Raw genomic sequence first — 16,561 nt, 5'->3', positions numbered from 1 at the left:
GCCAGCCGGTGGTGATGCTCGGCTGCGGGGGTGACCGACCGACGACGCTAAGGACGTAAACATCGCGCCACGCCGAGGGAAATAAACTCACGCGCCACAAGTAACTCGCGGAAAGAAGTGGATCAGTGAACGACAACCCTGTCTCCGAGACGGAACAGCTCTGCACCACCGACACAGCAACTTTCATTATTTTTTTCCTTTTCTTTTCATTTTGACCAGACAGACTGTGCCTGTCTTTCTTGCTCGCAGTTCCAGTTAACGAGTCGCACCGGCACATAGCGCACCTCTGCCAAGAGTGAAAGTGTTTCCTCCAGAGTCGAGCAAACTGCGATTTTGTCCGGCCAGTTCGCTTCTTCTCCCACCTGTTTGTGGAACGCAAAGACCCTTCAAATAAAGTAACCGAAACCAAAGAGCTATCTGTGAATGTGCGTGTTCGTGGATCGTGTGTGCCTCGCCTCGCCGCAAAGTAGGAACGAGAAGAAAACGAAAGCCTGCGCCTCATTTTGGTGACAAGCCTGGCAAGCGGCAGCGACGAGCGGCGGTTTGTCAGCAACGCGGCGAGCCGAGCAGCCAGCGCTCGCTGAAAGCGAAAGTGTTGATCTCGTTTTTCCGTTCTCTCTTCCCTCTCGCCCCGCGCTAAAGTGTGTTTCGCCGTCTGCGCCAGCCGGCAGTGCTGTGGTGTTAACCAAACTTGCTCTCACTCTCGCAAGGGAAGGTAAAAAGAAAAAAAAATTGCGTACCGAAACGCAGTAAACCATATCTGAAGAATAGCACAATTGTGAAACTGTGTGCCTTTAAAAGAAACGAGTGTACCTGTCTCTGTGTTCCCGTAGACTGTTGTTTCCTTTTTTTTGTCTTACGCTTTTTTTTTTTTTTTTTGTTTTGTTTAAGCCGGCTACCGACAGTCGGCAGTGTGCTCTCCTCGCCGTCAAAGTGAAAGTGAGAGGATTTGATAAGATTCCTGCAATGTGAAAACAGATTTTCGATCCAGCTGGATATTGGCCGTGTGTGTTTGTGTGTGTGTGTGTAAAAATATGCTATACATTGGGAAGTGAGAGTACGTTATTACAGGAAGCTTTTTTTTTCCACCCTTCTTTTCGAGACGACTCCCTGTACAGTGCGCCTTGGGTGCCAGTATGGCCACGAGGCGGGTTTTCGAAAGTGGCGTATACGCTAACGATGTTGTCCCGGATGAGTGCTCCGCCCACGCCAACAGCTGCCGCTGCTGCTGCGAAACCTCGCGAGGATTTTGAAACTCTGCCGTACCAGCCCGTGCTGCCTTCTGTAGGATATTTCGGAAGACTGCAGCTGCCCTGATTGCTTCACGTCGCTTCGGTGAGTAAAAAGGCTTTTCTTGGTTGTCGTAAAAGTGAGTACCAACGGCGTTGCCTCATCCGAGACGTATGTGACGGTCTCTGACCTTGTCAGACGCTACTGAAATGTTGACGTTCAGAGGTGCAGTTCCATTTGCGCATGTGTTCTGCATGACTTATAATGGCTTCTGTTGAGATAGAATCAGGCGACGAGTATGGGGTAATGAGACTTTTGGTTGCTGTGACAATTTTGTGGTGGTAGACGTAGATATTGTCTATGGTTGCATCGGTGCAATTGAGTTGGCCACGCAGCGTGAGCGAGTGGCAAACTCGGAATCCGAGCGACTCTGCGTGCAGGGGTGAGCCGCGGGTGGCTGCCTGGTAGGGGTCCGCGCGTTTTTCTTCCTATTGTGGCCCCCTCGCTCGGCGTGTTTTGTTGCGATGCTACCGAGGATCGGCGGGGAGGTCAAGCCGGGGCCTGTGGAGTAGGTTGTCCAGCTGCTGACCTTGAACAGGCTCAAGGCCCTGCCCCCTCCCCCCTCCCGCCACCACGCCCCATCCCGTCCTATCGCGTCCCCGCCCATGCAGGACGCGCGAGCTCTGGGGCCTGCACTCACCCCAACGGCCCGGCTCCCCGGAGTGCAGACAGTGAAAGTGATGGAGGGGCGCGCTTCCCCTCTGCTGTCGGCCACCCCAACCGGCAAGCCACCCTGCTGCCCCGACCGTCTCTCCCCTAAATCGAAATCCCTCTGTAGTCCAGCTTAATAAGCGACTGCCTTTCATAAAAAAGAAGGTCTGAGCCACCAGCGAGAATGTGCTTCCCTCCGTACTGCGTGCTATATCAGCGGCCTTTGACCACTGGTCGTGGCACAAAGAAAGAACAAAAAAAACAGGGGGAGTTGCCAGTGCTTACGACACTCGAAATGTTTGTTCCAGTGGCCTAGTGACCCAGTGATTTCCTGAAGGGAACGTCTCGTCTCTTATCTCGCCGCGATAAGGCATTGTTGTCACACATTCCCAAGGATCACTCAGAGATGTAAACTAGCAACGTCAGTCAGCAGCCAAGGATCATGTTCTTCGGGCGGAACTATACTGTTATCTGCAACAGCGGTATTAACTGAACTTATTACTAGCAGGCTAAAGATAAACAAATCTGTCAGTTCGCATTTTATGCCACTACAACGGCATATTTTGTTATGATCTTGGACCTTCCCCTTTCTGTTTCCCACATTTTTATACACCGATACAACAGAATGCATTTAAACAGTAATTAGTTAATGACCAAAGTTTCTACTATCATCGATTTCTCACGATCCGAACTATAAATTGCATGACAGAAATTGTGCATGCAAGGTAGTGCCAGCTAATTTCTAGAGACAGATTCTCATCTATATACATATTCTATAAATCATTGTAGTGCGTGGCTAACGGTGCTTTACACCATGTATTGAAGTTTATTCCCATCCATTTCCCAAACGAATCGTGGAAAGAACACTTGATTATAATCGATGTAATTATTTGCCATTATTAGGCTTCCTTTTCCTGCAGCCCCCGCACGAGGGATATGTTAAGAAGCTGAAAAAGAAGTTGAAAACCTCCTCTAAAAATTTTCGAGATGCCATAGATTTTACGAAAATAAACATCTTCTTCGAGAACTTTGAACATAGCTGCTAAGGTTCAGTGACCGTGTCGGAATTATATTAGAACAAATAAGTCCTCGGTCACAAATATTAAGTCAAAATTGACCATGTTTCGACGCTACTATGAGCGTCGTCTTCAGAATTAAATTAACTGTTCTAAAACATATTAGGTATATAATACATTAATAAAATTAAAGTTACTCTTGTTGCAACCCTTGTTCACTCAAGTACGAGCAGCCCCTAGCTACTCGCCATCTTATTTGCAACTATTCATGACGTCGCCTTTCCGGCTTAGATTTTTTTTAAATGTGACTTGTAAGTACTGCATCTCTTCCCAGTCAGTACAAACTTTAATTTTATTAATGTATTATATACCTAATATGTTTTAGAACAGTTAATTTAATTCTGAAGACGACGCTCATAGTAGCGTCGAAACCTGATCAATTTTGACTTAATATTTGTGACCGAGGGCTTATTTGTTCTAATATATATCTTCTTCGAGCATTTATTTTACATTCTCCTGTAACTCAACCACACGTGGTCCATTATCGATACTTTTCATTGTATACACCCGGTGCCACCTGTTGCTCCAACCAGATGCGAATTCCACAAACGTTTGCAGTAATCCAGAAGGAGGTTGCAAAAGTGTACTCTAAGGCTAGAAGTGGATAGAATCTCTTCCGTAGATAATCTACTTACTGTACACGCAATTGAGTCTACACTTCACACCCCCAGTCCTCAAAATCTAAATGACACGTTCTGATCTAACCAAAATAGACAATGTACGATAATAGTGGTATACTGTGGCCTAAAATAATGACAAATCACTTCCTATAGATTTTCGAAACGGATTTCTAAATAGTTTTCAAAATGGACGTTCTTATTCGCAGAAATTAAACTACATATACCGAGACTGAACACTTGACAAATTTTTATGGTGGAGAAAGTTCCTATCGTCAAACTCCCCATTATATTTTAGATGTCGTAGCCGCGTTTACGGAAATACAAATGCAGTTGTTCCACCCTACTTACAGCTATTCTCGTCATGCTTTGTCTTTTTGAAACCTCCTTTCAGGTATTTTCGTATTCATAACTCATGGCTCGTAACGATTTCGTTAACTGCTCTCTTTGAGCCTCTCTTGAGTGCTCTTCGTCGGAAAATAAATAGCTAAGCTGTAATTTACATCGTGACAAACAAGCGTTATCATTTTCTCTATCAAATGTAAACGTCTAGCGTAGAGGTTTGGAAATGTAATACCTGTATACATGTAAAAATCGAAGTAAATAGTAATAAACTACAACATCCAGCCAAAAATAATTAATCTTTGGATTGCGACGCTATCTGAAGTGGCTATTAACCTGAAAATATTGAGGTTGGAAACATAATCAGTATGCGGAAATACTTATCTTGGTTGTCCCCACTTCTCTTAGTACATATGGCTAACGTACCGGTGGAGAAGAAATCTCTGTGGAAGAATTTTTTTCTGTGGCTTCATTTTTGCCTGCGTAAAGAGTCACAAAATACACTGAAGCAAAGTCAAACGTTCTATCTTTGCTTGCGTTTCGCATGAGATGTAAGTGCTGTGAAATGTTCACGAACATTATGATTCCTTTTCAAATCCCTTAAAAAGAGGACGTGTGTTGTACGGCATTAAGGAAGCTTGTTATAAAACAGTTAATGTGATAAACAACGTAGTATTAGACAACTGACTTCAAGGCAATTAATTAGCGTCCAGTACCTTCATCCCAAGATATCTACGACTTTTAAAAACATTTTTCTTTCTTGTCTGTGTTTGCGGAAATCAGTGAAATTTGTACAAAGAGACAGACTTACTACGTTCGTTGAAAACGGATTGCGAAACTCGAATGTGTTCAAATAGTCACACTAATAGACATGTAGTCAATAACAGGAGTGTTGCAATGGTTCCAAGAATAGTTATAGAAATACAAAAAAATAATTCCCATGAAACTAAATTACGTGCTCAAAAATCTATGTTCCCACTTCGCCGAATTTATAGCACGTTTCAGTGGTTAAGATGACCATAATGAATTCGAATGCTACCAGCCACCAAGAATAGTGCTATTAATGTCATTTATTTTGGGTCATGGAGTAAAAAGGTGGACGAGTATCTTCTGGAGAACTTCAGCATACGAATTTGCATTCAGCAACCTTGGATGCACACCTGAAGATAATTATTGGTCGAAACAAGTAATTCACAGTGCGAATAAAATTATTTCCCATTACTGAGACAGCTCTTCCGATACTATTAATACGCTCCAAGAAGCATGCCTTACAACAATACATATCAGTTTTCCTAATGTTTTCAGTTGGATCTGAGGCCTTGACCAATGCCCCGGAAACGACTATCGTTCGTGCAAAGGCTTGCCCACGCACTGAAACTAAAAGCTATTACGGAATTCCAGTCGCAGTATTTACTCTTGTCGCAAAATGCCTTCCAAAGAATATATGTAGAGAATGAAAACGTACAAAGCTTCGGAGAGTTAGTCGTCATAAATGAGGAAATCCTCGCGCTGACAGCTGAAAACCATTTAGAGACTCATTGTATGCGCGTAACATGCGTGAAATAATGGGAATTGCTTCCACTATTAAGTCATGGCAACCTGCAGACCGTAGACGACTACATGTGTGTGTGTGTGTGTGGTTTTTTTTTTTTTTTTTTTTTTTTCCTGGCCGTCTTCTTAAGATTCCAGCGGCGTAGCACTCCGCATGCATATGTGATACAGTCAGTATAACTCCCGCACTATGTGCCAAAATGTGAAAAATATTTTTATCTCAATTCTGAACATGTGAATTTTAGTTCTGAATGACTGTGAAAGTACTACTTTACATTTCATTAAAAAATGAAAGGGTTTTAGTCGCCACCACAGTAAACTGAACGGTCAAACAGTCGTGCATGTTCTTGCTTGTGAACTGGAAAGCATTATCAGCCATTAACAAGTATTTCTAGGAGGAGTAATGCATTTTCTAGAATGTTGTCCTAAAGGGGGTTCTCAATGAAAATTTGTAGCGTTTCCAGAGATTCATCACTTGTCATGCTGTTTTGCTACGGTTCTAAAAAAGAAACCAGAGCTGTAGGCAAGCTTCACACAACGAAGAAAACAAAGACGAGGGAGAATATGAAGAGATTAGTACCTAAATGAAACTTGGGCATCTGATTTTACCAAGACGTACCTGCATTCGCTGTTAGCGCGAAGCCAAGCAATCGCTCCCATCGTTTTTAAACCGAGCCCTCCTAGTATCTTCATGATACGTTATCGTCCTAAGTAATCACGAACAAGTTGCTCACGAATGTGCATTGTATTTTTCAGAAATATCAATATAAGTTATGCTGTAAATAGTCTGTTAGAAATTGTTTTGTCAGTAGACAGTGGAACATGCGTCATCTAGAACTGAGAATCTCTTTTAAGTCGAAGTACCGAAAGAAAACTGGAAAGAAATGTTTGAATCATAATGGTATAAATCTCGTAAAAGCAAAAATATTTATTTTTTCACAATAGCGAACAATTATTGACCCTTTTCAGTGTTTTTAAGGAATAGTTTAAAAGGTAAAAGTGCCGGTAAATCGGCTCTTCATTAATCGGCCTTGGAAATGGTGTACTGGGGGTTAAAAAGTCGGACAAACGGTCACAGGAATTAACCAAAAACAGAGCCGGAAGATTCGTAAATGGAATAAGGATGAATCTATGTATCTTACAAACTTGCTCGAGAAACTGGATAAAGCACTGTGCAAATTTTAGTTAAAATACTTTACAGTTGTTTTTGGCCTTGTTGCAGATCTTGTTATTTTGGTTCTGAATACCCAACGACACTATTCTTTTTATCAGTTTCTCCTTGAACACACTATGTCTCGACTGGCGTAACGCTGTCCTTGCTGTTTGGTGCTAATCCCTTCAACTCTTGATAATTTGTTTCACATATTTTAATTTTTCTTTGGCCCTACAATTTTTGCATCTACATCATTCCTTATATCGCTTACCATTCCTTATAAGTTAGTGTACCCCACTAAGGTCTTACATATTCTTTTCACGTCATTTCTCTCAGGTACTTTCGTTTTTTGTTTTACTAGTCTGGCTAATCATTAATGTAATACCCTGCTTTAGCACCATATTTGAAACGCTGTCAGTTCCTTGTTACTCCGTTCTAACATAGTTCGCTTTTCACTTCCTTAGAAATCCTGTGTTTCAGAATCAAAATTCCGGGAACGTTCCGTGTGAATATTTGATATCGAGAGACGTCTTTTATTACGGGAAACGGAAATTACTTGCTTCAAACTATGTACGATTTCTGCTCGCACTTCTCAGCTTAATTTCTGGCATCTTTACATATATACAGATACGTAAAATTAAAGTAAACCAAACTGCTGGCTTGAACGCCAGATTGCCGACAAGAAAAGTGTCAGATAAGAATTACCTATTACCTGACAGTTACAGCAAGCAGTCGATACTGTCAGTTTTAGAGTAGGCCTATCCATGCCTACATCAGAATCGACCAAAATTATGATTACGGAATGCCACATACCTATTACGGAATGTCATTCCCCTGCCGGAAAAAAATTGCGAAAAGCGTTCACCTAATGTATGATTCAAGGTGGACAAGGATAAGAGAGGACTCGGCCACGTATTTAGTCGGACACACACCTGAAGTGCTTAGGTTAAAACGTGGGAAGATTAAATCATGAATATGATTACTTTGATCTAAGCTCTGCAAAACCCAGTACCCCACTCTGTTTCCTTTAAACAGGAGGGAAACTTGGGAACTGGAACAGGAATGTCGCCCGATTACTGTGGTAAACCTCTTAAATTGTCTCGTATATCCGCTTTTATGCAAATGTTCGGGTTCTACACCCCGTCTTCGAATTATGTACTGTGCTCCTCAAACACAAGGTGGTACACTGTTTATACAGTGATAGAGTCATCGATGTTTTCATTTTGTAATTGTATACCAGTTACTTGACAACACACGATGTCGATTACATTTCGGAAGTTACCTTGGACATGTACGTTATGATGTTAAATAAGTTATCATCTGTTGCTTGATGTTAAATAAGTTATCATCTGTTGCTTAATAACAAGAGACATGGTCGGCTAGGGCGTAGGGCTGTTTCGTTAGAAAATCCCTAATCGAGAGTTTGATGGGCCGCTCGTAGCGTAGATAACTCGCTCTTTGATCTCGGCTGGGGCGCTTATCTGTCCGCGAGCCGAGAATGAATAGGAGCGATGCGAGGCGCGGGGAAAGTGGGTCAGTGTGCCCACTCAGCCAACGAAGTCGCTATCAAAAGCCAGGCGCACGCAAAAATATACAGACCTTGACCCGATAAAAGTTTACCAAAGCGTCATCTCCTCCTTATCTGACAGCGTGTGCCGGCTCGTCTGTGCGTACATGATGCGTGTGTGTGTGTGTGTGTGTGTGTGTGTGTGTGTGTGTGGTGCTGACAGAGCGTAGCGCAGAGATAGACGAGCGAGCTCAAGGACGGCACAGATACTCTCCCAACAGCTTGTCCGGCGAAAGCGAAAGTGTGCAGCACAAAAACATAAACCAGCGTAGAACCGTCTACTCGTGCTGCTTCCCTCTCTCATCCAACGAATTCTAAACTGTACTACAAATTGGTGGGATGTAAACCAGTCGATTGACGGAAAATGTCTTACAAGGAAAAAGAAACCTGAAAGACCTGAAGCATTACAGATCAGATAGATATATTACTGATAACAAATAATTTTGAAATGTCACGAAATTGTCGAGATCGTATAGGAAAATTTCATGTACTCTATGTCATTCTAAAAGAAAAGGAACGTACGAATGTAAAAGTAACTTCGTGAGTATCCCAAAGGACTGTTATCGCACCACTACTGTTCGCAGTATATGTAAATGATCTATTGGTTAACTTCGGAAGTGCTGTGAGGCTTTTCGCCAGAGATATTGTTGTATACAAGGTATTCCAGGACACATTTTAAGTATTCAGGGATATGAAAGGATATTATTCGAAGCAAAATGGTCTAGTAAACATGGGGTGTAAAATGCGTAACTTAAGAGCTATGAGTTTGTTTTCATCTTCGCTACTGTGAAATATCTCTCTTCTACTAATCAAGTGCTCACAGCTCTTAATTAAGATATGCATTTTAGAGCCCGCATTTACTTTTTTTTTTGCTTCGAATGACCTTTCCTTTCACATCCCTGAATACTGGCCATTCCTCCTGGAACACACTGTATAAAAATGTCACAGCTCTAGATAACTGTAACGAAATGCAGAGAGACCTCCGGACGATCGACGTTTGGGGTGGAGTTATCAGCTAACTCTCTCAACACAAACAAATGTAACGTGGCGGAAAGACCCGTTATTCTGTGATGACACAATTGCCGAACACTTACTGAACGCAGTCACATTCATTAAATATCTAGAAATATATGTACAGAGAGATTTAAAGTGGAACAACTACAGGAAACTAATCGTAGCAAAGGCAAATGCCAGGCAGAGATTCATTGGAAGAATCCTCGGGAAGTGTTGTCCACCTACGAATGTAACCTACAAAGTCCTCCCTCGACCGATAACTTGAGTATTGCTAATCAGTTTGGGGACCCTTACTACATCAGATTTGCGGATGAAATGGAGAAAATCCGAAGAAAAGTAGCGCGTTTCATCACAAGTTAATTTAACAAGTGCGTAAGCGTATCGCGGAGATGGTTACCAAGTCCAATGGCAGACACAACAAGAGAGATGTCGAGCACAGCAATGTGGCTTTTTGTTAAAATTACTGGATGATACAGTTCAAGAAGACTCAGCCAATATATTCACGCTTCGAAAAGACTAAGACGGCAAAATTAGAAGGATTCCAGCTCGCCCCACGCATCATTCATGACTCGAACAGGGAAGGGGGGTTGGGGTGGGGGTGAAGTGACAGTGGTACGCAAACTATTCTCCGCCATACTTCATAAGGTGGCGTGCGCAGTATAAGTATAGATCTACAATAAAGAGAACACAATGTGTAGCACTTGAAAACATAAGGTAGTAGGCAATACTTACGTTTCGGATTCCTCCCATATAAATAAGTGGATAGGTGTGTATGTCAGTATCGAGCTGGAGGTGTTTAATTCCTTAGTTGTGGCTCAGTCAGCTATGTTTATTGTCGTACTAAGAACGAGAAATGAATGTTACCTTCGCATTAAATTGCTTGATGTTTGGAGGACCCCGCCAGGATTACGACAGGATTACCTCATGCTGAGTGACGCTACTGCACTGTTCGGTATATATGACCAAGTGCACATTAAATATGCGATCCTTCTTGGGGGCTACGATCATGCGACTTAATTCTGTTGTATTTATTTCTGTGGGTTCTGTCAATTGGGCATTTCACGCAATATCTGCCAGTGAACAAGCATCTATTCTCACTCAAGTTGTTGAATGATGAGAGACAACACAAATTATTTCATTTTTGTTTGATTGTGTTTACGGCTGACTTCAGCAGAAATCCGAAGCCTTTGTCCAGCGGAAAGATGGGTGCCTAGTGTGAGACGTACTGAACAATCGGTACAGAAGCTAAACACTTTTGAACATTCGCTCAAATGTTCTTCACATCTTACTTTAACATGAGCAGTCCGATCTCTTACTATTGCCCACTATTTTCGAGTTGCTATGTATGGCCGGCCGTGGTGGCCGAGCGGTTCTAGGCGCTGCAGTCTGGAACCGCGCGACCGCTTCGGTCGTAGGTTCGAATCCTGCCTCGTGCATGGATTTGTGTGATGTCCTTAGGTTAGTTAGGTTTAAGTAGTTCTAAGTTCTAGGGGACTCATGACCTCAGCAGTTAAATCCCATAGTGCTCAGAGCCACTTTTTGCTATGTATGCGCAGAAAACCAATGTACAAGTTATGCTGGACGGGACTTCGTACCAGAATTCATTAGACATTTCTTTTCGTCTTCTATTCGTGAAAATAACGACTGAAAAATTAATGTCACTGCCTCATTATTCGCTAAAATCTCCCTTCTCTTGTTCTTATGATTAAATCGTTTCGAAGTCTATATCAGGTTTACAATCTCCCAAATCACCCACCGGGCTTTCGGGAGAATTAGTCCCTCTTTCTTCTAGCGATTCGACTTAAATTTTGCTAGAATCTTCGTAACACCTAAAGGCCGAATGAACCGATCGTAGCAGTAAACCTCTGATATTCTCCATATTCTTCCTTCACGACCACTTCCTGTGAGTCCCAGTCTCTTGAGCTGTGTCCAAGAATAGGAGCGCCAAAGTACTGCTTGCGGTCTCCTTTGTGGCTGGAGGTACGCTTAAGTAAAATTTCCCCAAAACTTGATTTCTTCCATTTGCTCACTTTACACCTTCTCTCATTCATATTTCTTGTAACATTGCGCATTGCTGTTTCTTCAGTGTAAGCCCAGTGCTTCTATTTTATGTGCATTGCATTGCGTTAATCACGTTTAACGCAAGCTTTTCGTGAATAAAACGCGCTACAAGTATCTCCAATAAACACATAACAAAATATTGTTGGAACACTTGTCTTATTTTCAATAAAGATTGCATTTTCAGTAATGAATGTGCTAGTAATATGTTATTTTCATCTTCTTTACTCATAGCTTTATGCTTACCGCAAAGAACCTCGTTTGACTGCTGTAAGTGAATTTTAAAAATCAATCAAAAAAATACTGCCTATTGTTAAAAGTCAGTATGAATATGTTACGAAGTAAGTTCCCTTAAAATGTCGCATTACAACTTACTAACCAACTAACAACGTAAAATTATCAACATACTTTCCCCATTGCTGAAGATGTTTCCGTGTATTCACACAATGGACATGCTTATAACAGTAATAACGTTGCAAATACATTAACATACAGTATCTACAAAACTATACCTACGGGTTTTCCCACTTGACAGTTCGTCAAAATAGATTAATTGCTGACATATTAAAGATACAACTAAGTGATTTTTAGTCTCCGCCTTTCACATTTCATTTGTGAATTCGTAGAGAGAAAAATAACGATGTCCCTTAGCAGAAATACAGAATTAAAAAGTAGAATCAGTTTAAATTAAAATGGAATATAGGCAGTGTGCAGATTTCACACTCTCGCTCACAGCACTGGCTGATGTGGCTAGCAGTCTTTCGCGACAATAATGAAAATTATGTCGGTATTTGGAAAGTTAAGATTATATCATTTTATCCGTTACGGCTGAAATATTTCGTCATTATTTCGATGATCTAAACATTCTGAAAAGACACTTTGAATGACTACAGTGCCTCAATTTGAGTGTTTTATTGTGTTATTATGAGTTTGCGAATGATTGTGTCTCCTGAAAGTAGGAAAAATTCGTTGTAGAAATTACATTGCTTTAGTTACGACAGTATCTCGACTCAACTGTGAACAAAGATAACTATTCAATACTTGCGTACAAGCACAAACCATATTCACCATAGGAATATGATACTCAGTCTCATAGGGAACGCGGTTGTCCAGATTAATAAGAAATACAGAGTGTATTGTGTGACCTGTGGTTTCAGGAAACAGTGCTTCGTGAGATAACACGTATCACACAACATGCTATGTTTCGTGTTAATTTAGAGAAAGCTCTCTCTCTCTCTCTCTCTCTCTCTCTCTCTCTCTCTGCGTGAGAATACTGTTGAAATTACGCATAAGTAACTTGCACAAGAAATGTATGCGTTCCACTGAAACAGGCAATATGGCTACAGTCTCACTGATTATCTTCGTACAAACACTAACAATTCTTCGTATGTACAAGTTAAACAACAATTACCTAGCAAATAATAATAATTAATAAGATTTGATCTTAACGGTGTCCAGAAATACCAAAAGCAGCCCTTCTGCTCATTAAAGTGGTTACAATTATCTAAATTTAGGGAATCTAATTAACATGTTGTTTCGAGCGTGTGCATAAGCAAAAAGTCCAATCATTGCAATGGGAAGATACGTTCGAAAAACGGAGAAGTGTTTTAAGTGTCCTAAAATCGCTTTGGAGCACCTAACGACGCAGCTCTTGAAGTGAAGAAGCAAATCAAATGGTTGGTTCAAATGGCTCTGAGCACTATGGGACTTAACATCTATGGTCATCAGTCCCCTAGAACTTAGAACTAATTAAACCTAACTAACCTAAGGACAGCACACAACACCCAGCCATCACGAGGCAGAGAAAATCCCTGACCCCGCCAGGAATCGAACCCGGGAACCCGGGCGTGGGAAGCGAGAACGCTACCGCACGACCACGAGATGCGGGCAAGCAAATCAAGAGGGCGAAGAAGAGAGCTCGAGAAGAAGCTACCCAGTTATCCGAGATACCTGTATACGTGGGTGGAATGGTGAAGCTTCATAATAACGGTTATGATTTTGTTACGCTAATGCTACACTCAGAAAATATGAAGAGGACCTTGAGTTATCAGATGAGTCAAGCGCCGGGAAACCAATAGTTGCACAAGAACCGTTACGAAATTGATATTCATGGAGATATCTTAAAATTGATGATGGCAGTAGTTTTCTTCTAGAAGGTGATGGATTAGAGGAGAGGATAGTCGTTTTTAGTGAAAGCAAAGGAAAAGAAAGCTTAAACCCGTTTTCCCATTTTCTTATGGAGGAAATATTTCTGAACTGCACCAAGCAAGCAGTTTGCACAAATCCACACCATACATTTACGTTTAGGAGGCCCAAGTGACGAAACAGACATGCTTCATGTAGTATTTTCCCTGCTCCCTAACAAGACGAAACACACCCATGTTCGCCTCTTTCGTCTGATCAAACATGCAGTACTTCACTTGGATTCGAGAAAAGTAAATGTTGATTTTGAAGCCACTGCGATATCGGCCCTTGGTGAAGTTTCTCCTCAAGTTAAATAAGTGGAAGTTATTTCTATATATTGAGCGGAAATCAATAACGAGCTAAGTGTCAAATTTTTTTGAGTGAGTCCCGCCAAATCAAGTGCCGTTGCCAAAACCTGAAAAGTGGGCTAAGCGCTACGATCACTTCTAGTAGTGCATATAAGGCCCGAAGGATAGCATGAGCAGTTTGTGCCGGCCCACTGGAGAGGATAAGGTGGGCAAGGTGTCACACAGCTTTAAAATTGTCTGCAGCTTGTGACACAGAGATTTTGTTCGGATTGAAAAACATAACAGACCTAAAGAACGTCAGAGTGCCAGGTACCTAAGGAACTTGTAAAACTTATTGGGAATGCGACACCTAACAAACATTTGAGGTTACTGTGATCCAGCTTGGGTATTTTTTGTTTTAAAAAAATAGCCGATACACAAATTATCACAACGAAAATAAATATTTCCCAATGTAGCTGGATCCAAGTGAAAAGAATTGCACCTAGTGTTGTCAAGATGAGGACAATGTTTAGCGAACTTACCTAATTTCTGTCGACAGCCGTATGGCATTTTGCACATTCAGCGTTTTTCAGAATAATATATTTATTTTCATTGATAAAAGGAAGGTAACCTAAAAAAATTTTGCATAGTTGTGCGACTATTACTATAGACGCCAAATAAAAAATATTGATGAGGTTTCTTCATAAAAATATTTTTGTAAAAATAACTTAATAAATCTGAATCGGTCTTTTATTATTTAGCCCGTTAATGATTTCTACTCTACATATGAAGAACAGTTCGCGATATCGGTCTAACTGAAGAGTACAGTCAGAACGAAGATTTGTGATTTCATCTCAGCATGCATGAAATGCTGCCAATTGTAAGTAACTGATATGCTGAGATTCTTGTGCAAGCTCCTGACAACAAATTTTTTCTAAATTTTTTTTTTACGTTATGGATATCTGGTTACAGGATGCTGATACCACCTCGCAATGTGGAATTGGTACGGAAAACTGCACCGAACAACGAATGCTGTTGAGGGGTTTGCACAACAAAATAAATAATATTACGGAAAACTCTCACCCTGGATCAACGATTTATTGGAATGATCGAAGGACGAATCGGTACTCACAAACTGCATGTGCTTGATGCTGGAGATGAATCTTGAAAGGAAAAAGAGGGAAAAAAAGGTTGAACTTGAACGACAGGATAAAGAGAATAAAAAGTTATGAAGACTCTGGCAACATTTCCCTCACTCAGAAATTGGACTAAGATCTATTCACAAGGGGCCGGCCGGAGTGGCCGTGCGGTTCTAGGCGCTACAGTCTGGAACCGAGCGACCGCTACGGTCACAGGTTCGAATCCTGCCTCGGGCATGGATGTGTGTGGTGTCCTTAAGTTAGTTAGGTTTAATTAGTTCTAAGTTCTAGGCGACTGATGAACTCAGAAGTTAAGTCGCATAGTGCTCAGGGCCATTTGAACCATTTTATTCACAAGTGTTATATTATAAAGCTATGAAAACCACTTAGACCTCGCGATTATTTGGTTAAAATTATTAACTTTGTACAAGAAGCACTGTCACTGTTAATTTTAAGTAATTAATATATAAACTGCAATGCAGTTGTAGCATAAAGAATAAGAAGTCTAGAAAAGTATCGCCGATACCGATAATTTCCCAGGGCGCGTAAAGAGTTTTAAAAATAAATTCTATACAATTTACAAAAACTGTGTTTGCTTCCTAATAATGTTAAATATATCCTTGAAGTGATGTACCTTTTACCGTGTTCTAAATGTTTACTTTTCATATTTTCCAATGGCCAAAATAGTTTTTTATATGCGTAGTGCGTGCAGTTTGTTTACCTCGGCTTAACTTTAACGTATACGTATTGCTTATGGAAAGTGGTTTTTCTTGTGTTGCCCACTTATGTATCATGTTGGGTAAGCAGAAAGAATCATTTCCACCAAGAAATTGCTACCAAAAATGGCATTGTGATCTTTAACATGAAAACGCAAATTATTCAAACAACAGTCCATGTTTTATAGTCCATAAACAAGCAGAAAGTGTTGTCTGACCTCATAGTATGTCTGAAATAGCAGTATATGCTTCTATATATGTCTTCGTACTGCACATTTAAAACAAAACACGAACCTAATTCTCAGACAGAATTTTTTTAAATATTATTCTAATCCAAAATTTTTTTGAAGTATAAATCTATGCAATAATAATTGTATTTAACACTTCTGTATGTGGTTAGCAAATCTGGGACATTGCTTTGATTTTTAATATTAAAACACTGTTTTAGTTCGTCGAATTGAATCACAGCAGTATTCCACGTTGCAGCTGTGGATAACTGCTTTCTCTTCCAACAGTACGAGTACATAATTTCATACGCTATCCGGTAGTCTGTAAAAAGCACGTCAGTCTCACGAAATTATCACAAACGGTTAAGGTATCTGGATGGCTCAGATGGCTCTGAGCACTATGGGACTTAACAGCTGAGGTCATCAGTCCCCTAGAACTTAAAACTACTTAAACCTAACTAACCTAAGGACATCACACACATCCATGCCCGAGGCAGGATTCGAACCTGCGACCGTAGCGGTCGCGCGGCTCCAGACTGTAGCGCCTAGAACCACTCGGCCACTCTGGCCGGCAAGGTATCTGGGCGTTCAGCTGTAGCAATACTTCGTTTCGTGACGATGAAAATCTAAATCTGTGTATATTTTAGGCTTTCATCGCTGTATACAAAGCGCGGCAGAAACGAAGAACC

At 41.1% G+C, this 16,561-nt stretch overlaps 1 protein-coding gene across 1 annotated transcript in view; it reads left to right on the top strand.

Moving 5' to 3' along the window:
• Nucleotides 1-905: 905 nt before the first annotated feature.
• Nucleotides 906-16,561, top strand: part of LOC124548219 (transcription factor Ken 1-like) — a 206,112-nt gene continuing 190,456 nt past the window's right edge. The window contains exon 1 of the mRNA XM_047125162.1: nucleotides 906-1,335. The gene's annotated coding sequence lies outside the window, so the exon portion shown is untranslated. The remainder of the gene's footprint in view (nucleotides 1,336-16,561) is intronic.

Source organism: Schistocerca americana, chromosome 1, assembly GCF_021461395.2.
Source record: "Schistocerca americana isolate TAMUIC-IGC-003095 chromosome 1, iqSchAmer2.1, whole genome shotgun sequence".
NCBI classification, from domain to species: Eukaryota; Metazoa; Arthropoda; class Insecta; order Orthoptera; family Acrididae; genus Schistocerca; species Schistocerca americana.
This window is presented reverse-complemented; position numbering and strand designations above follow the sequence as displayed.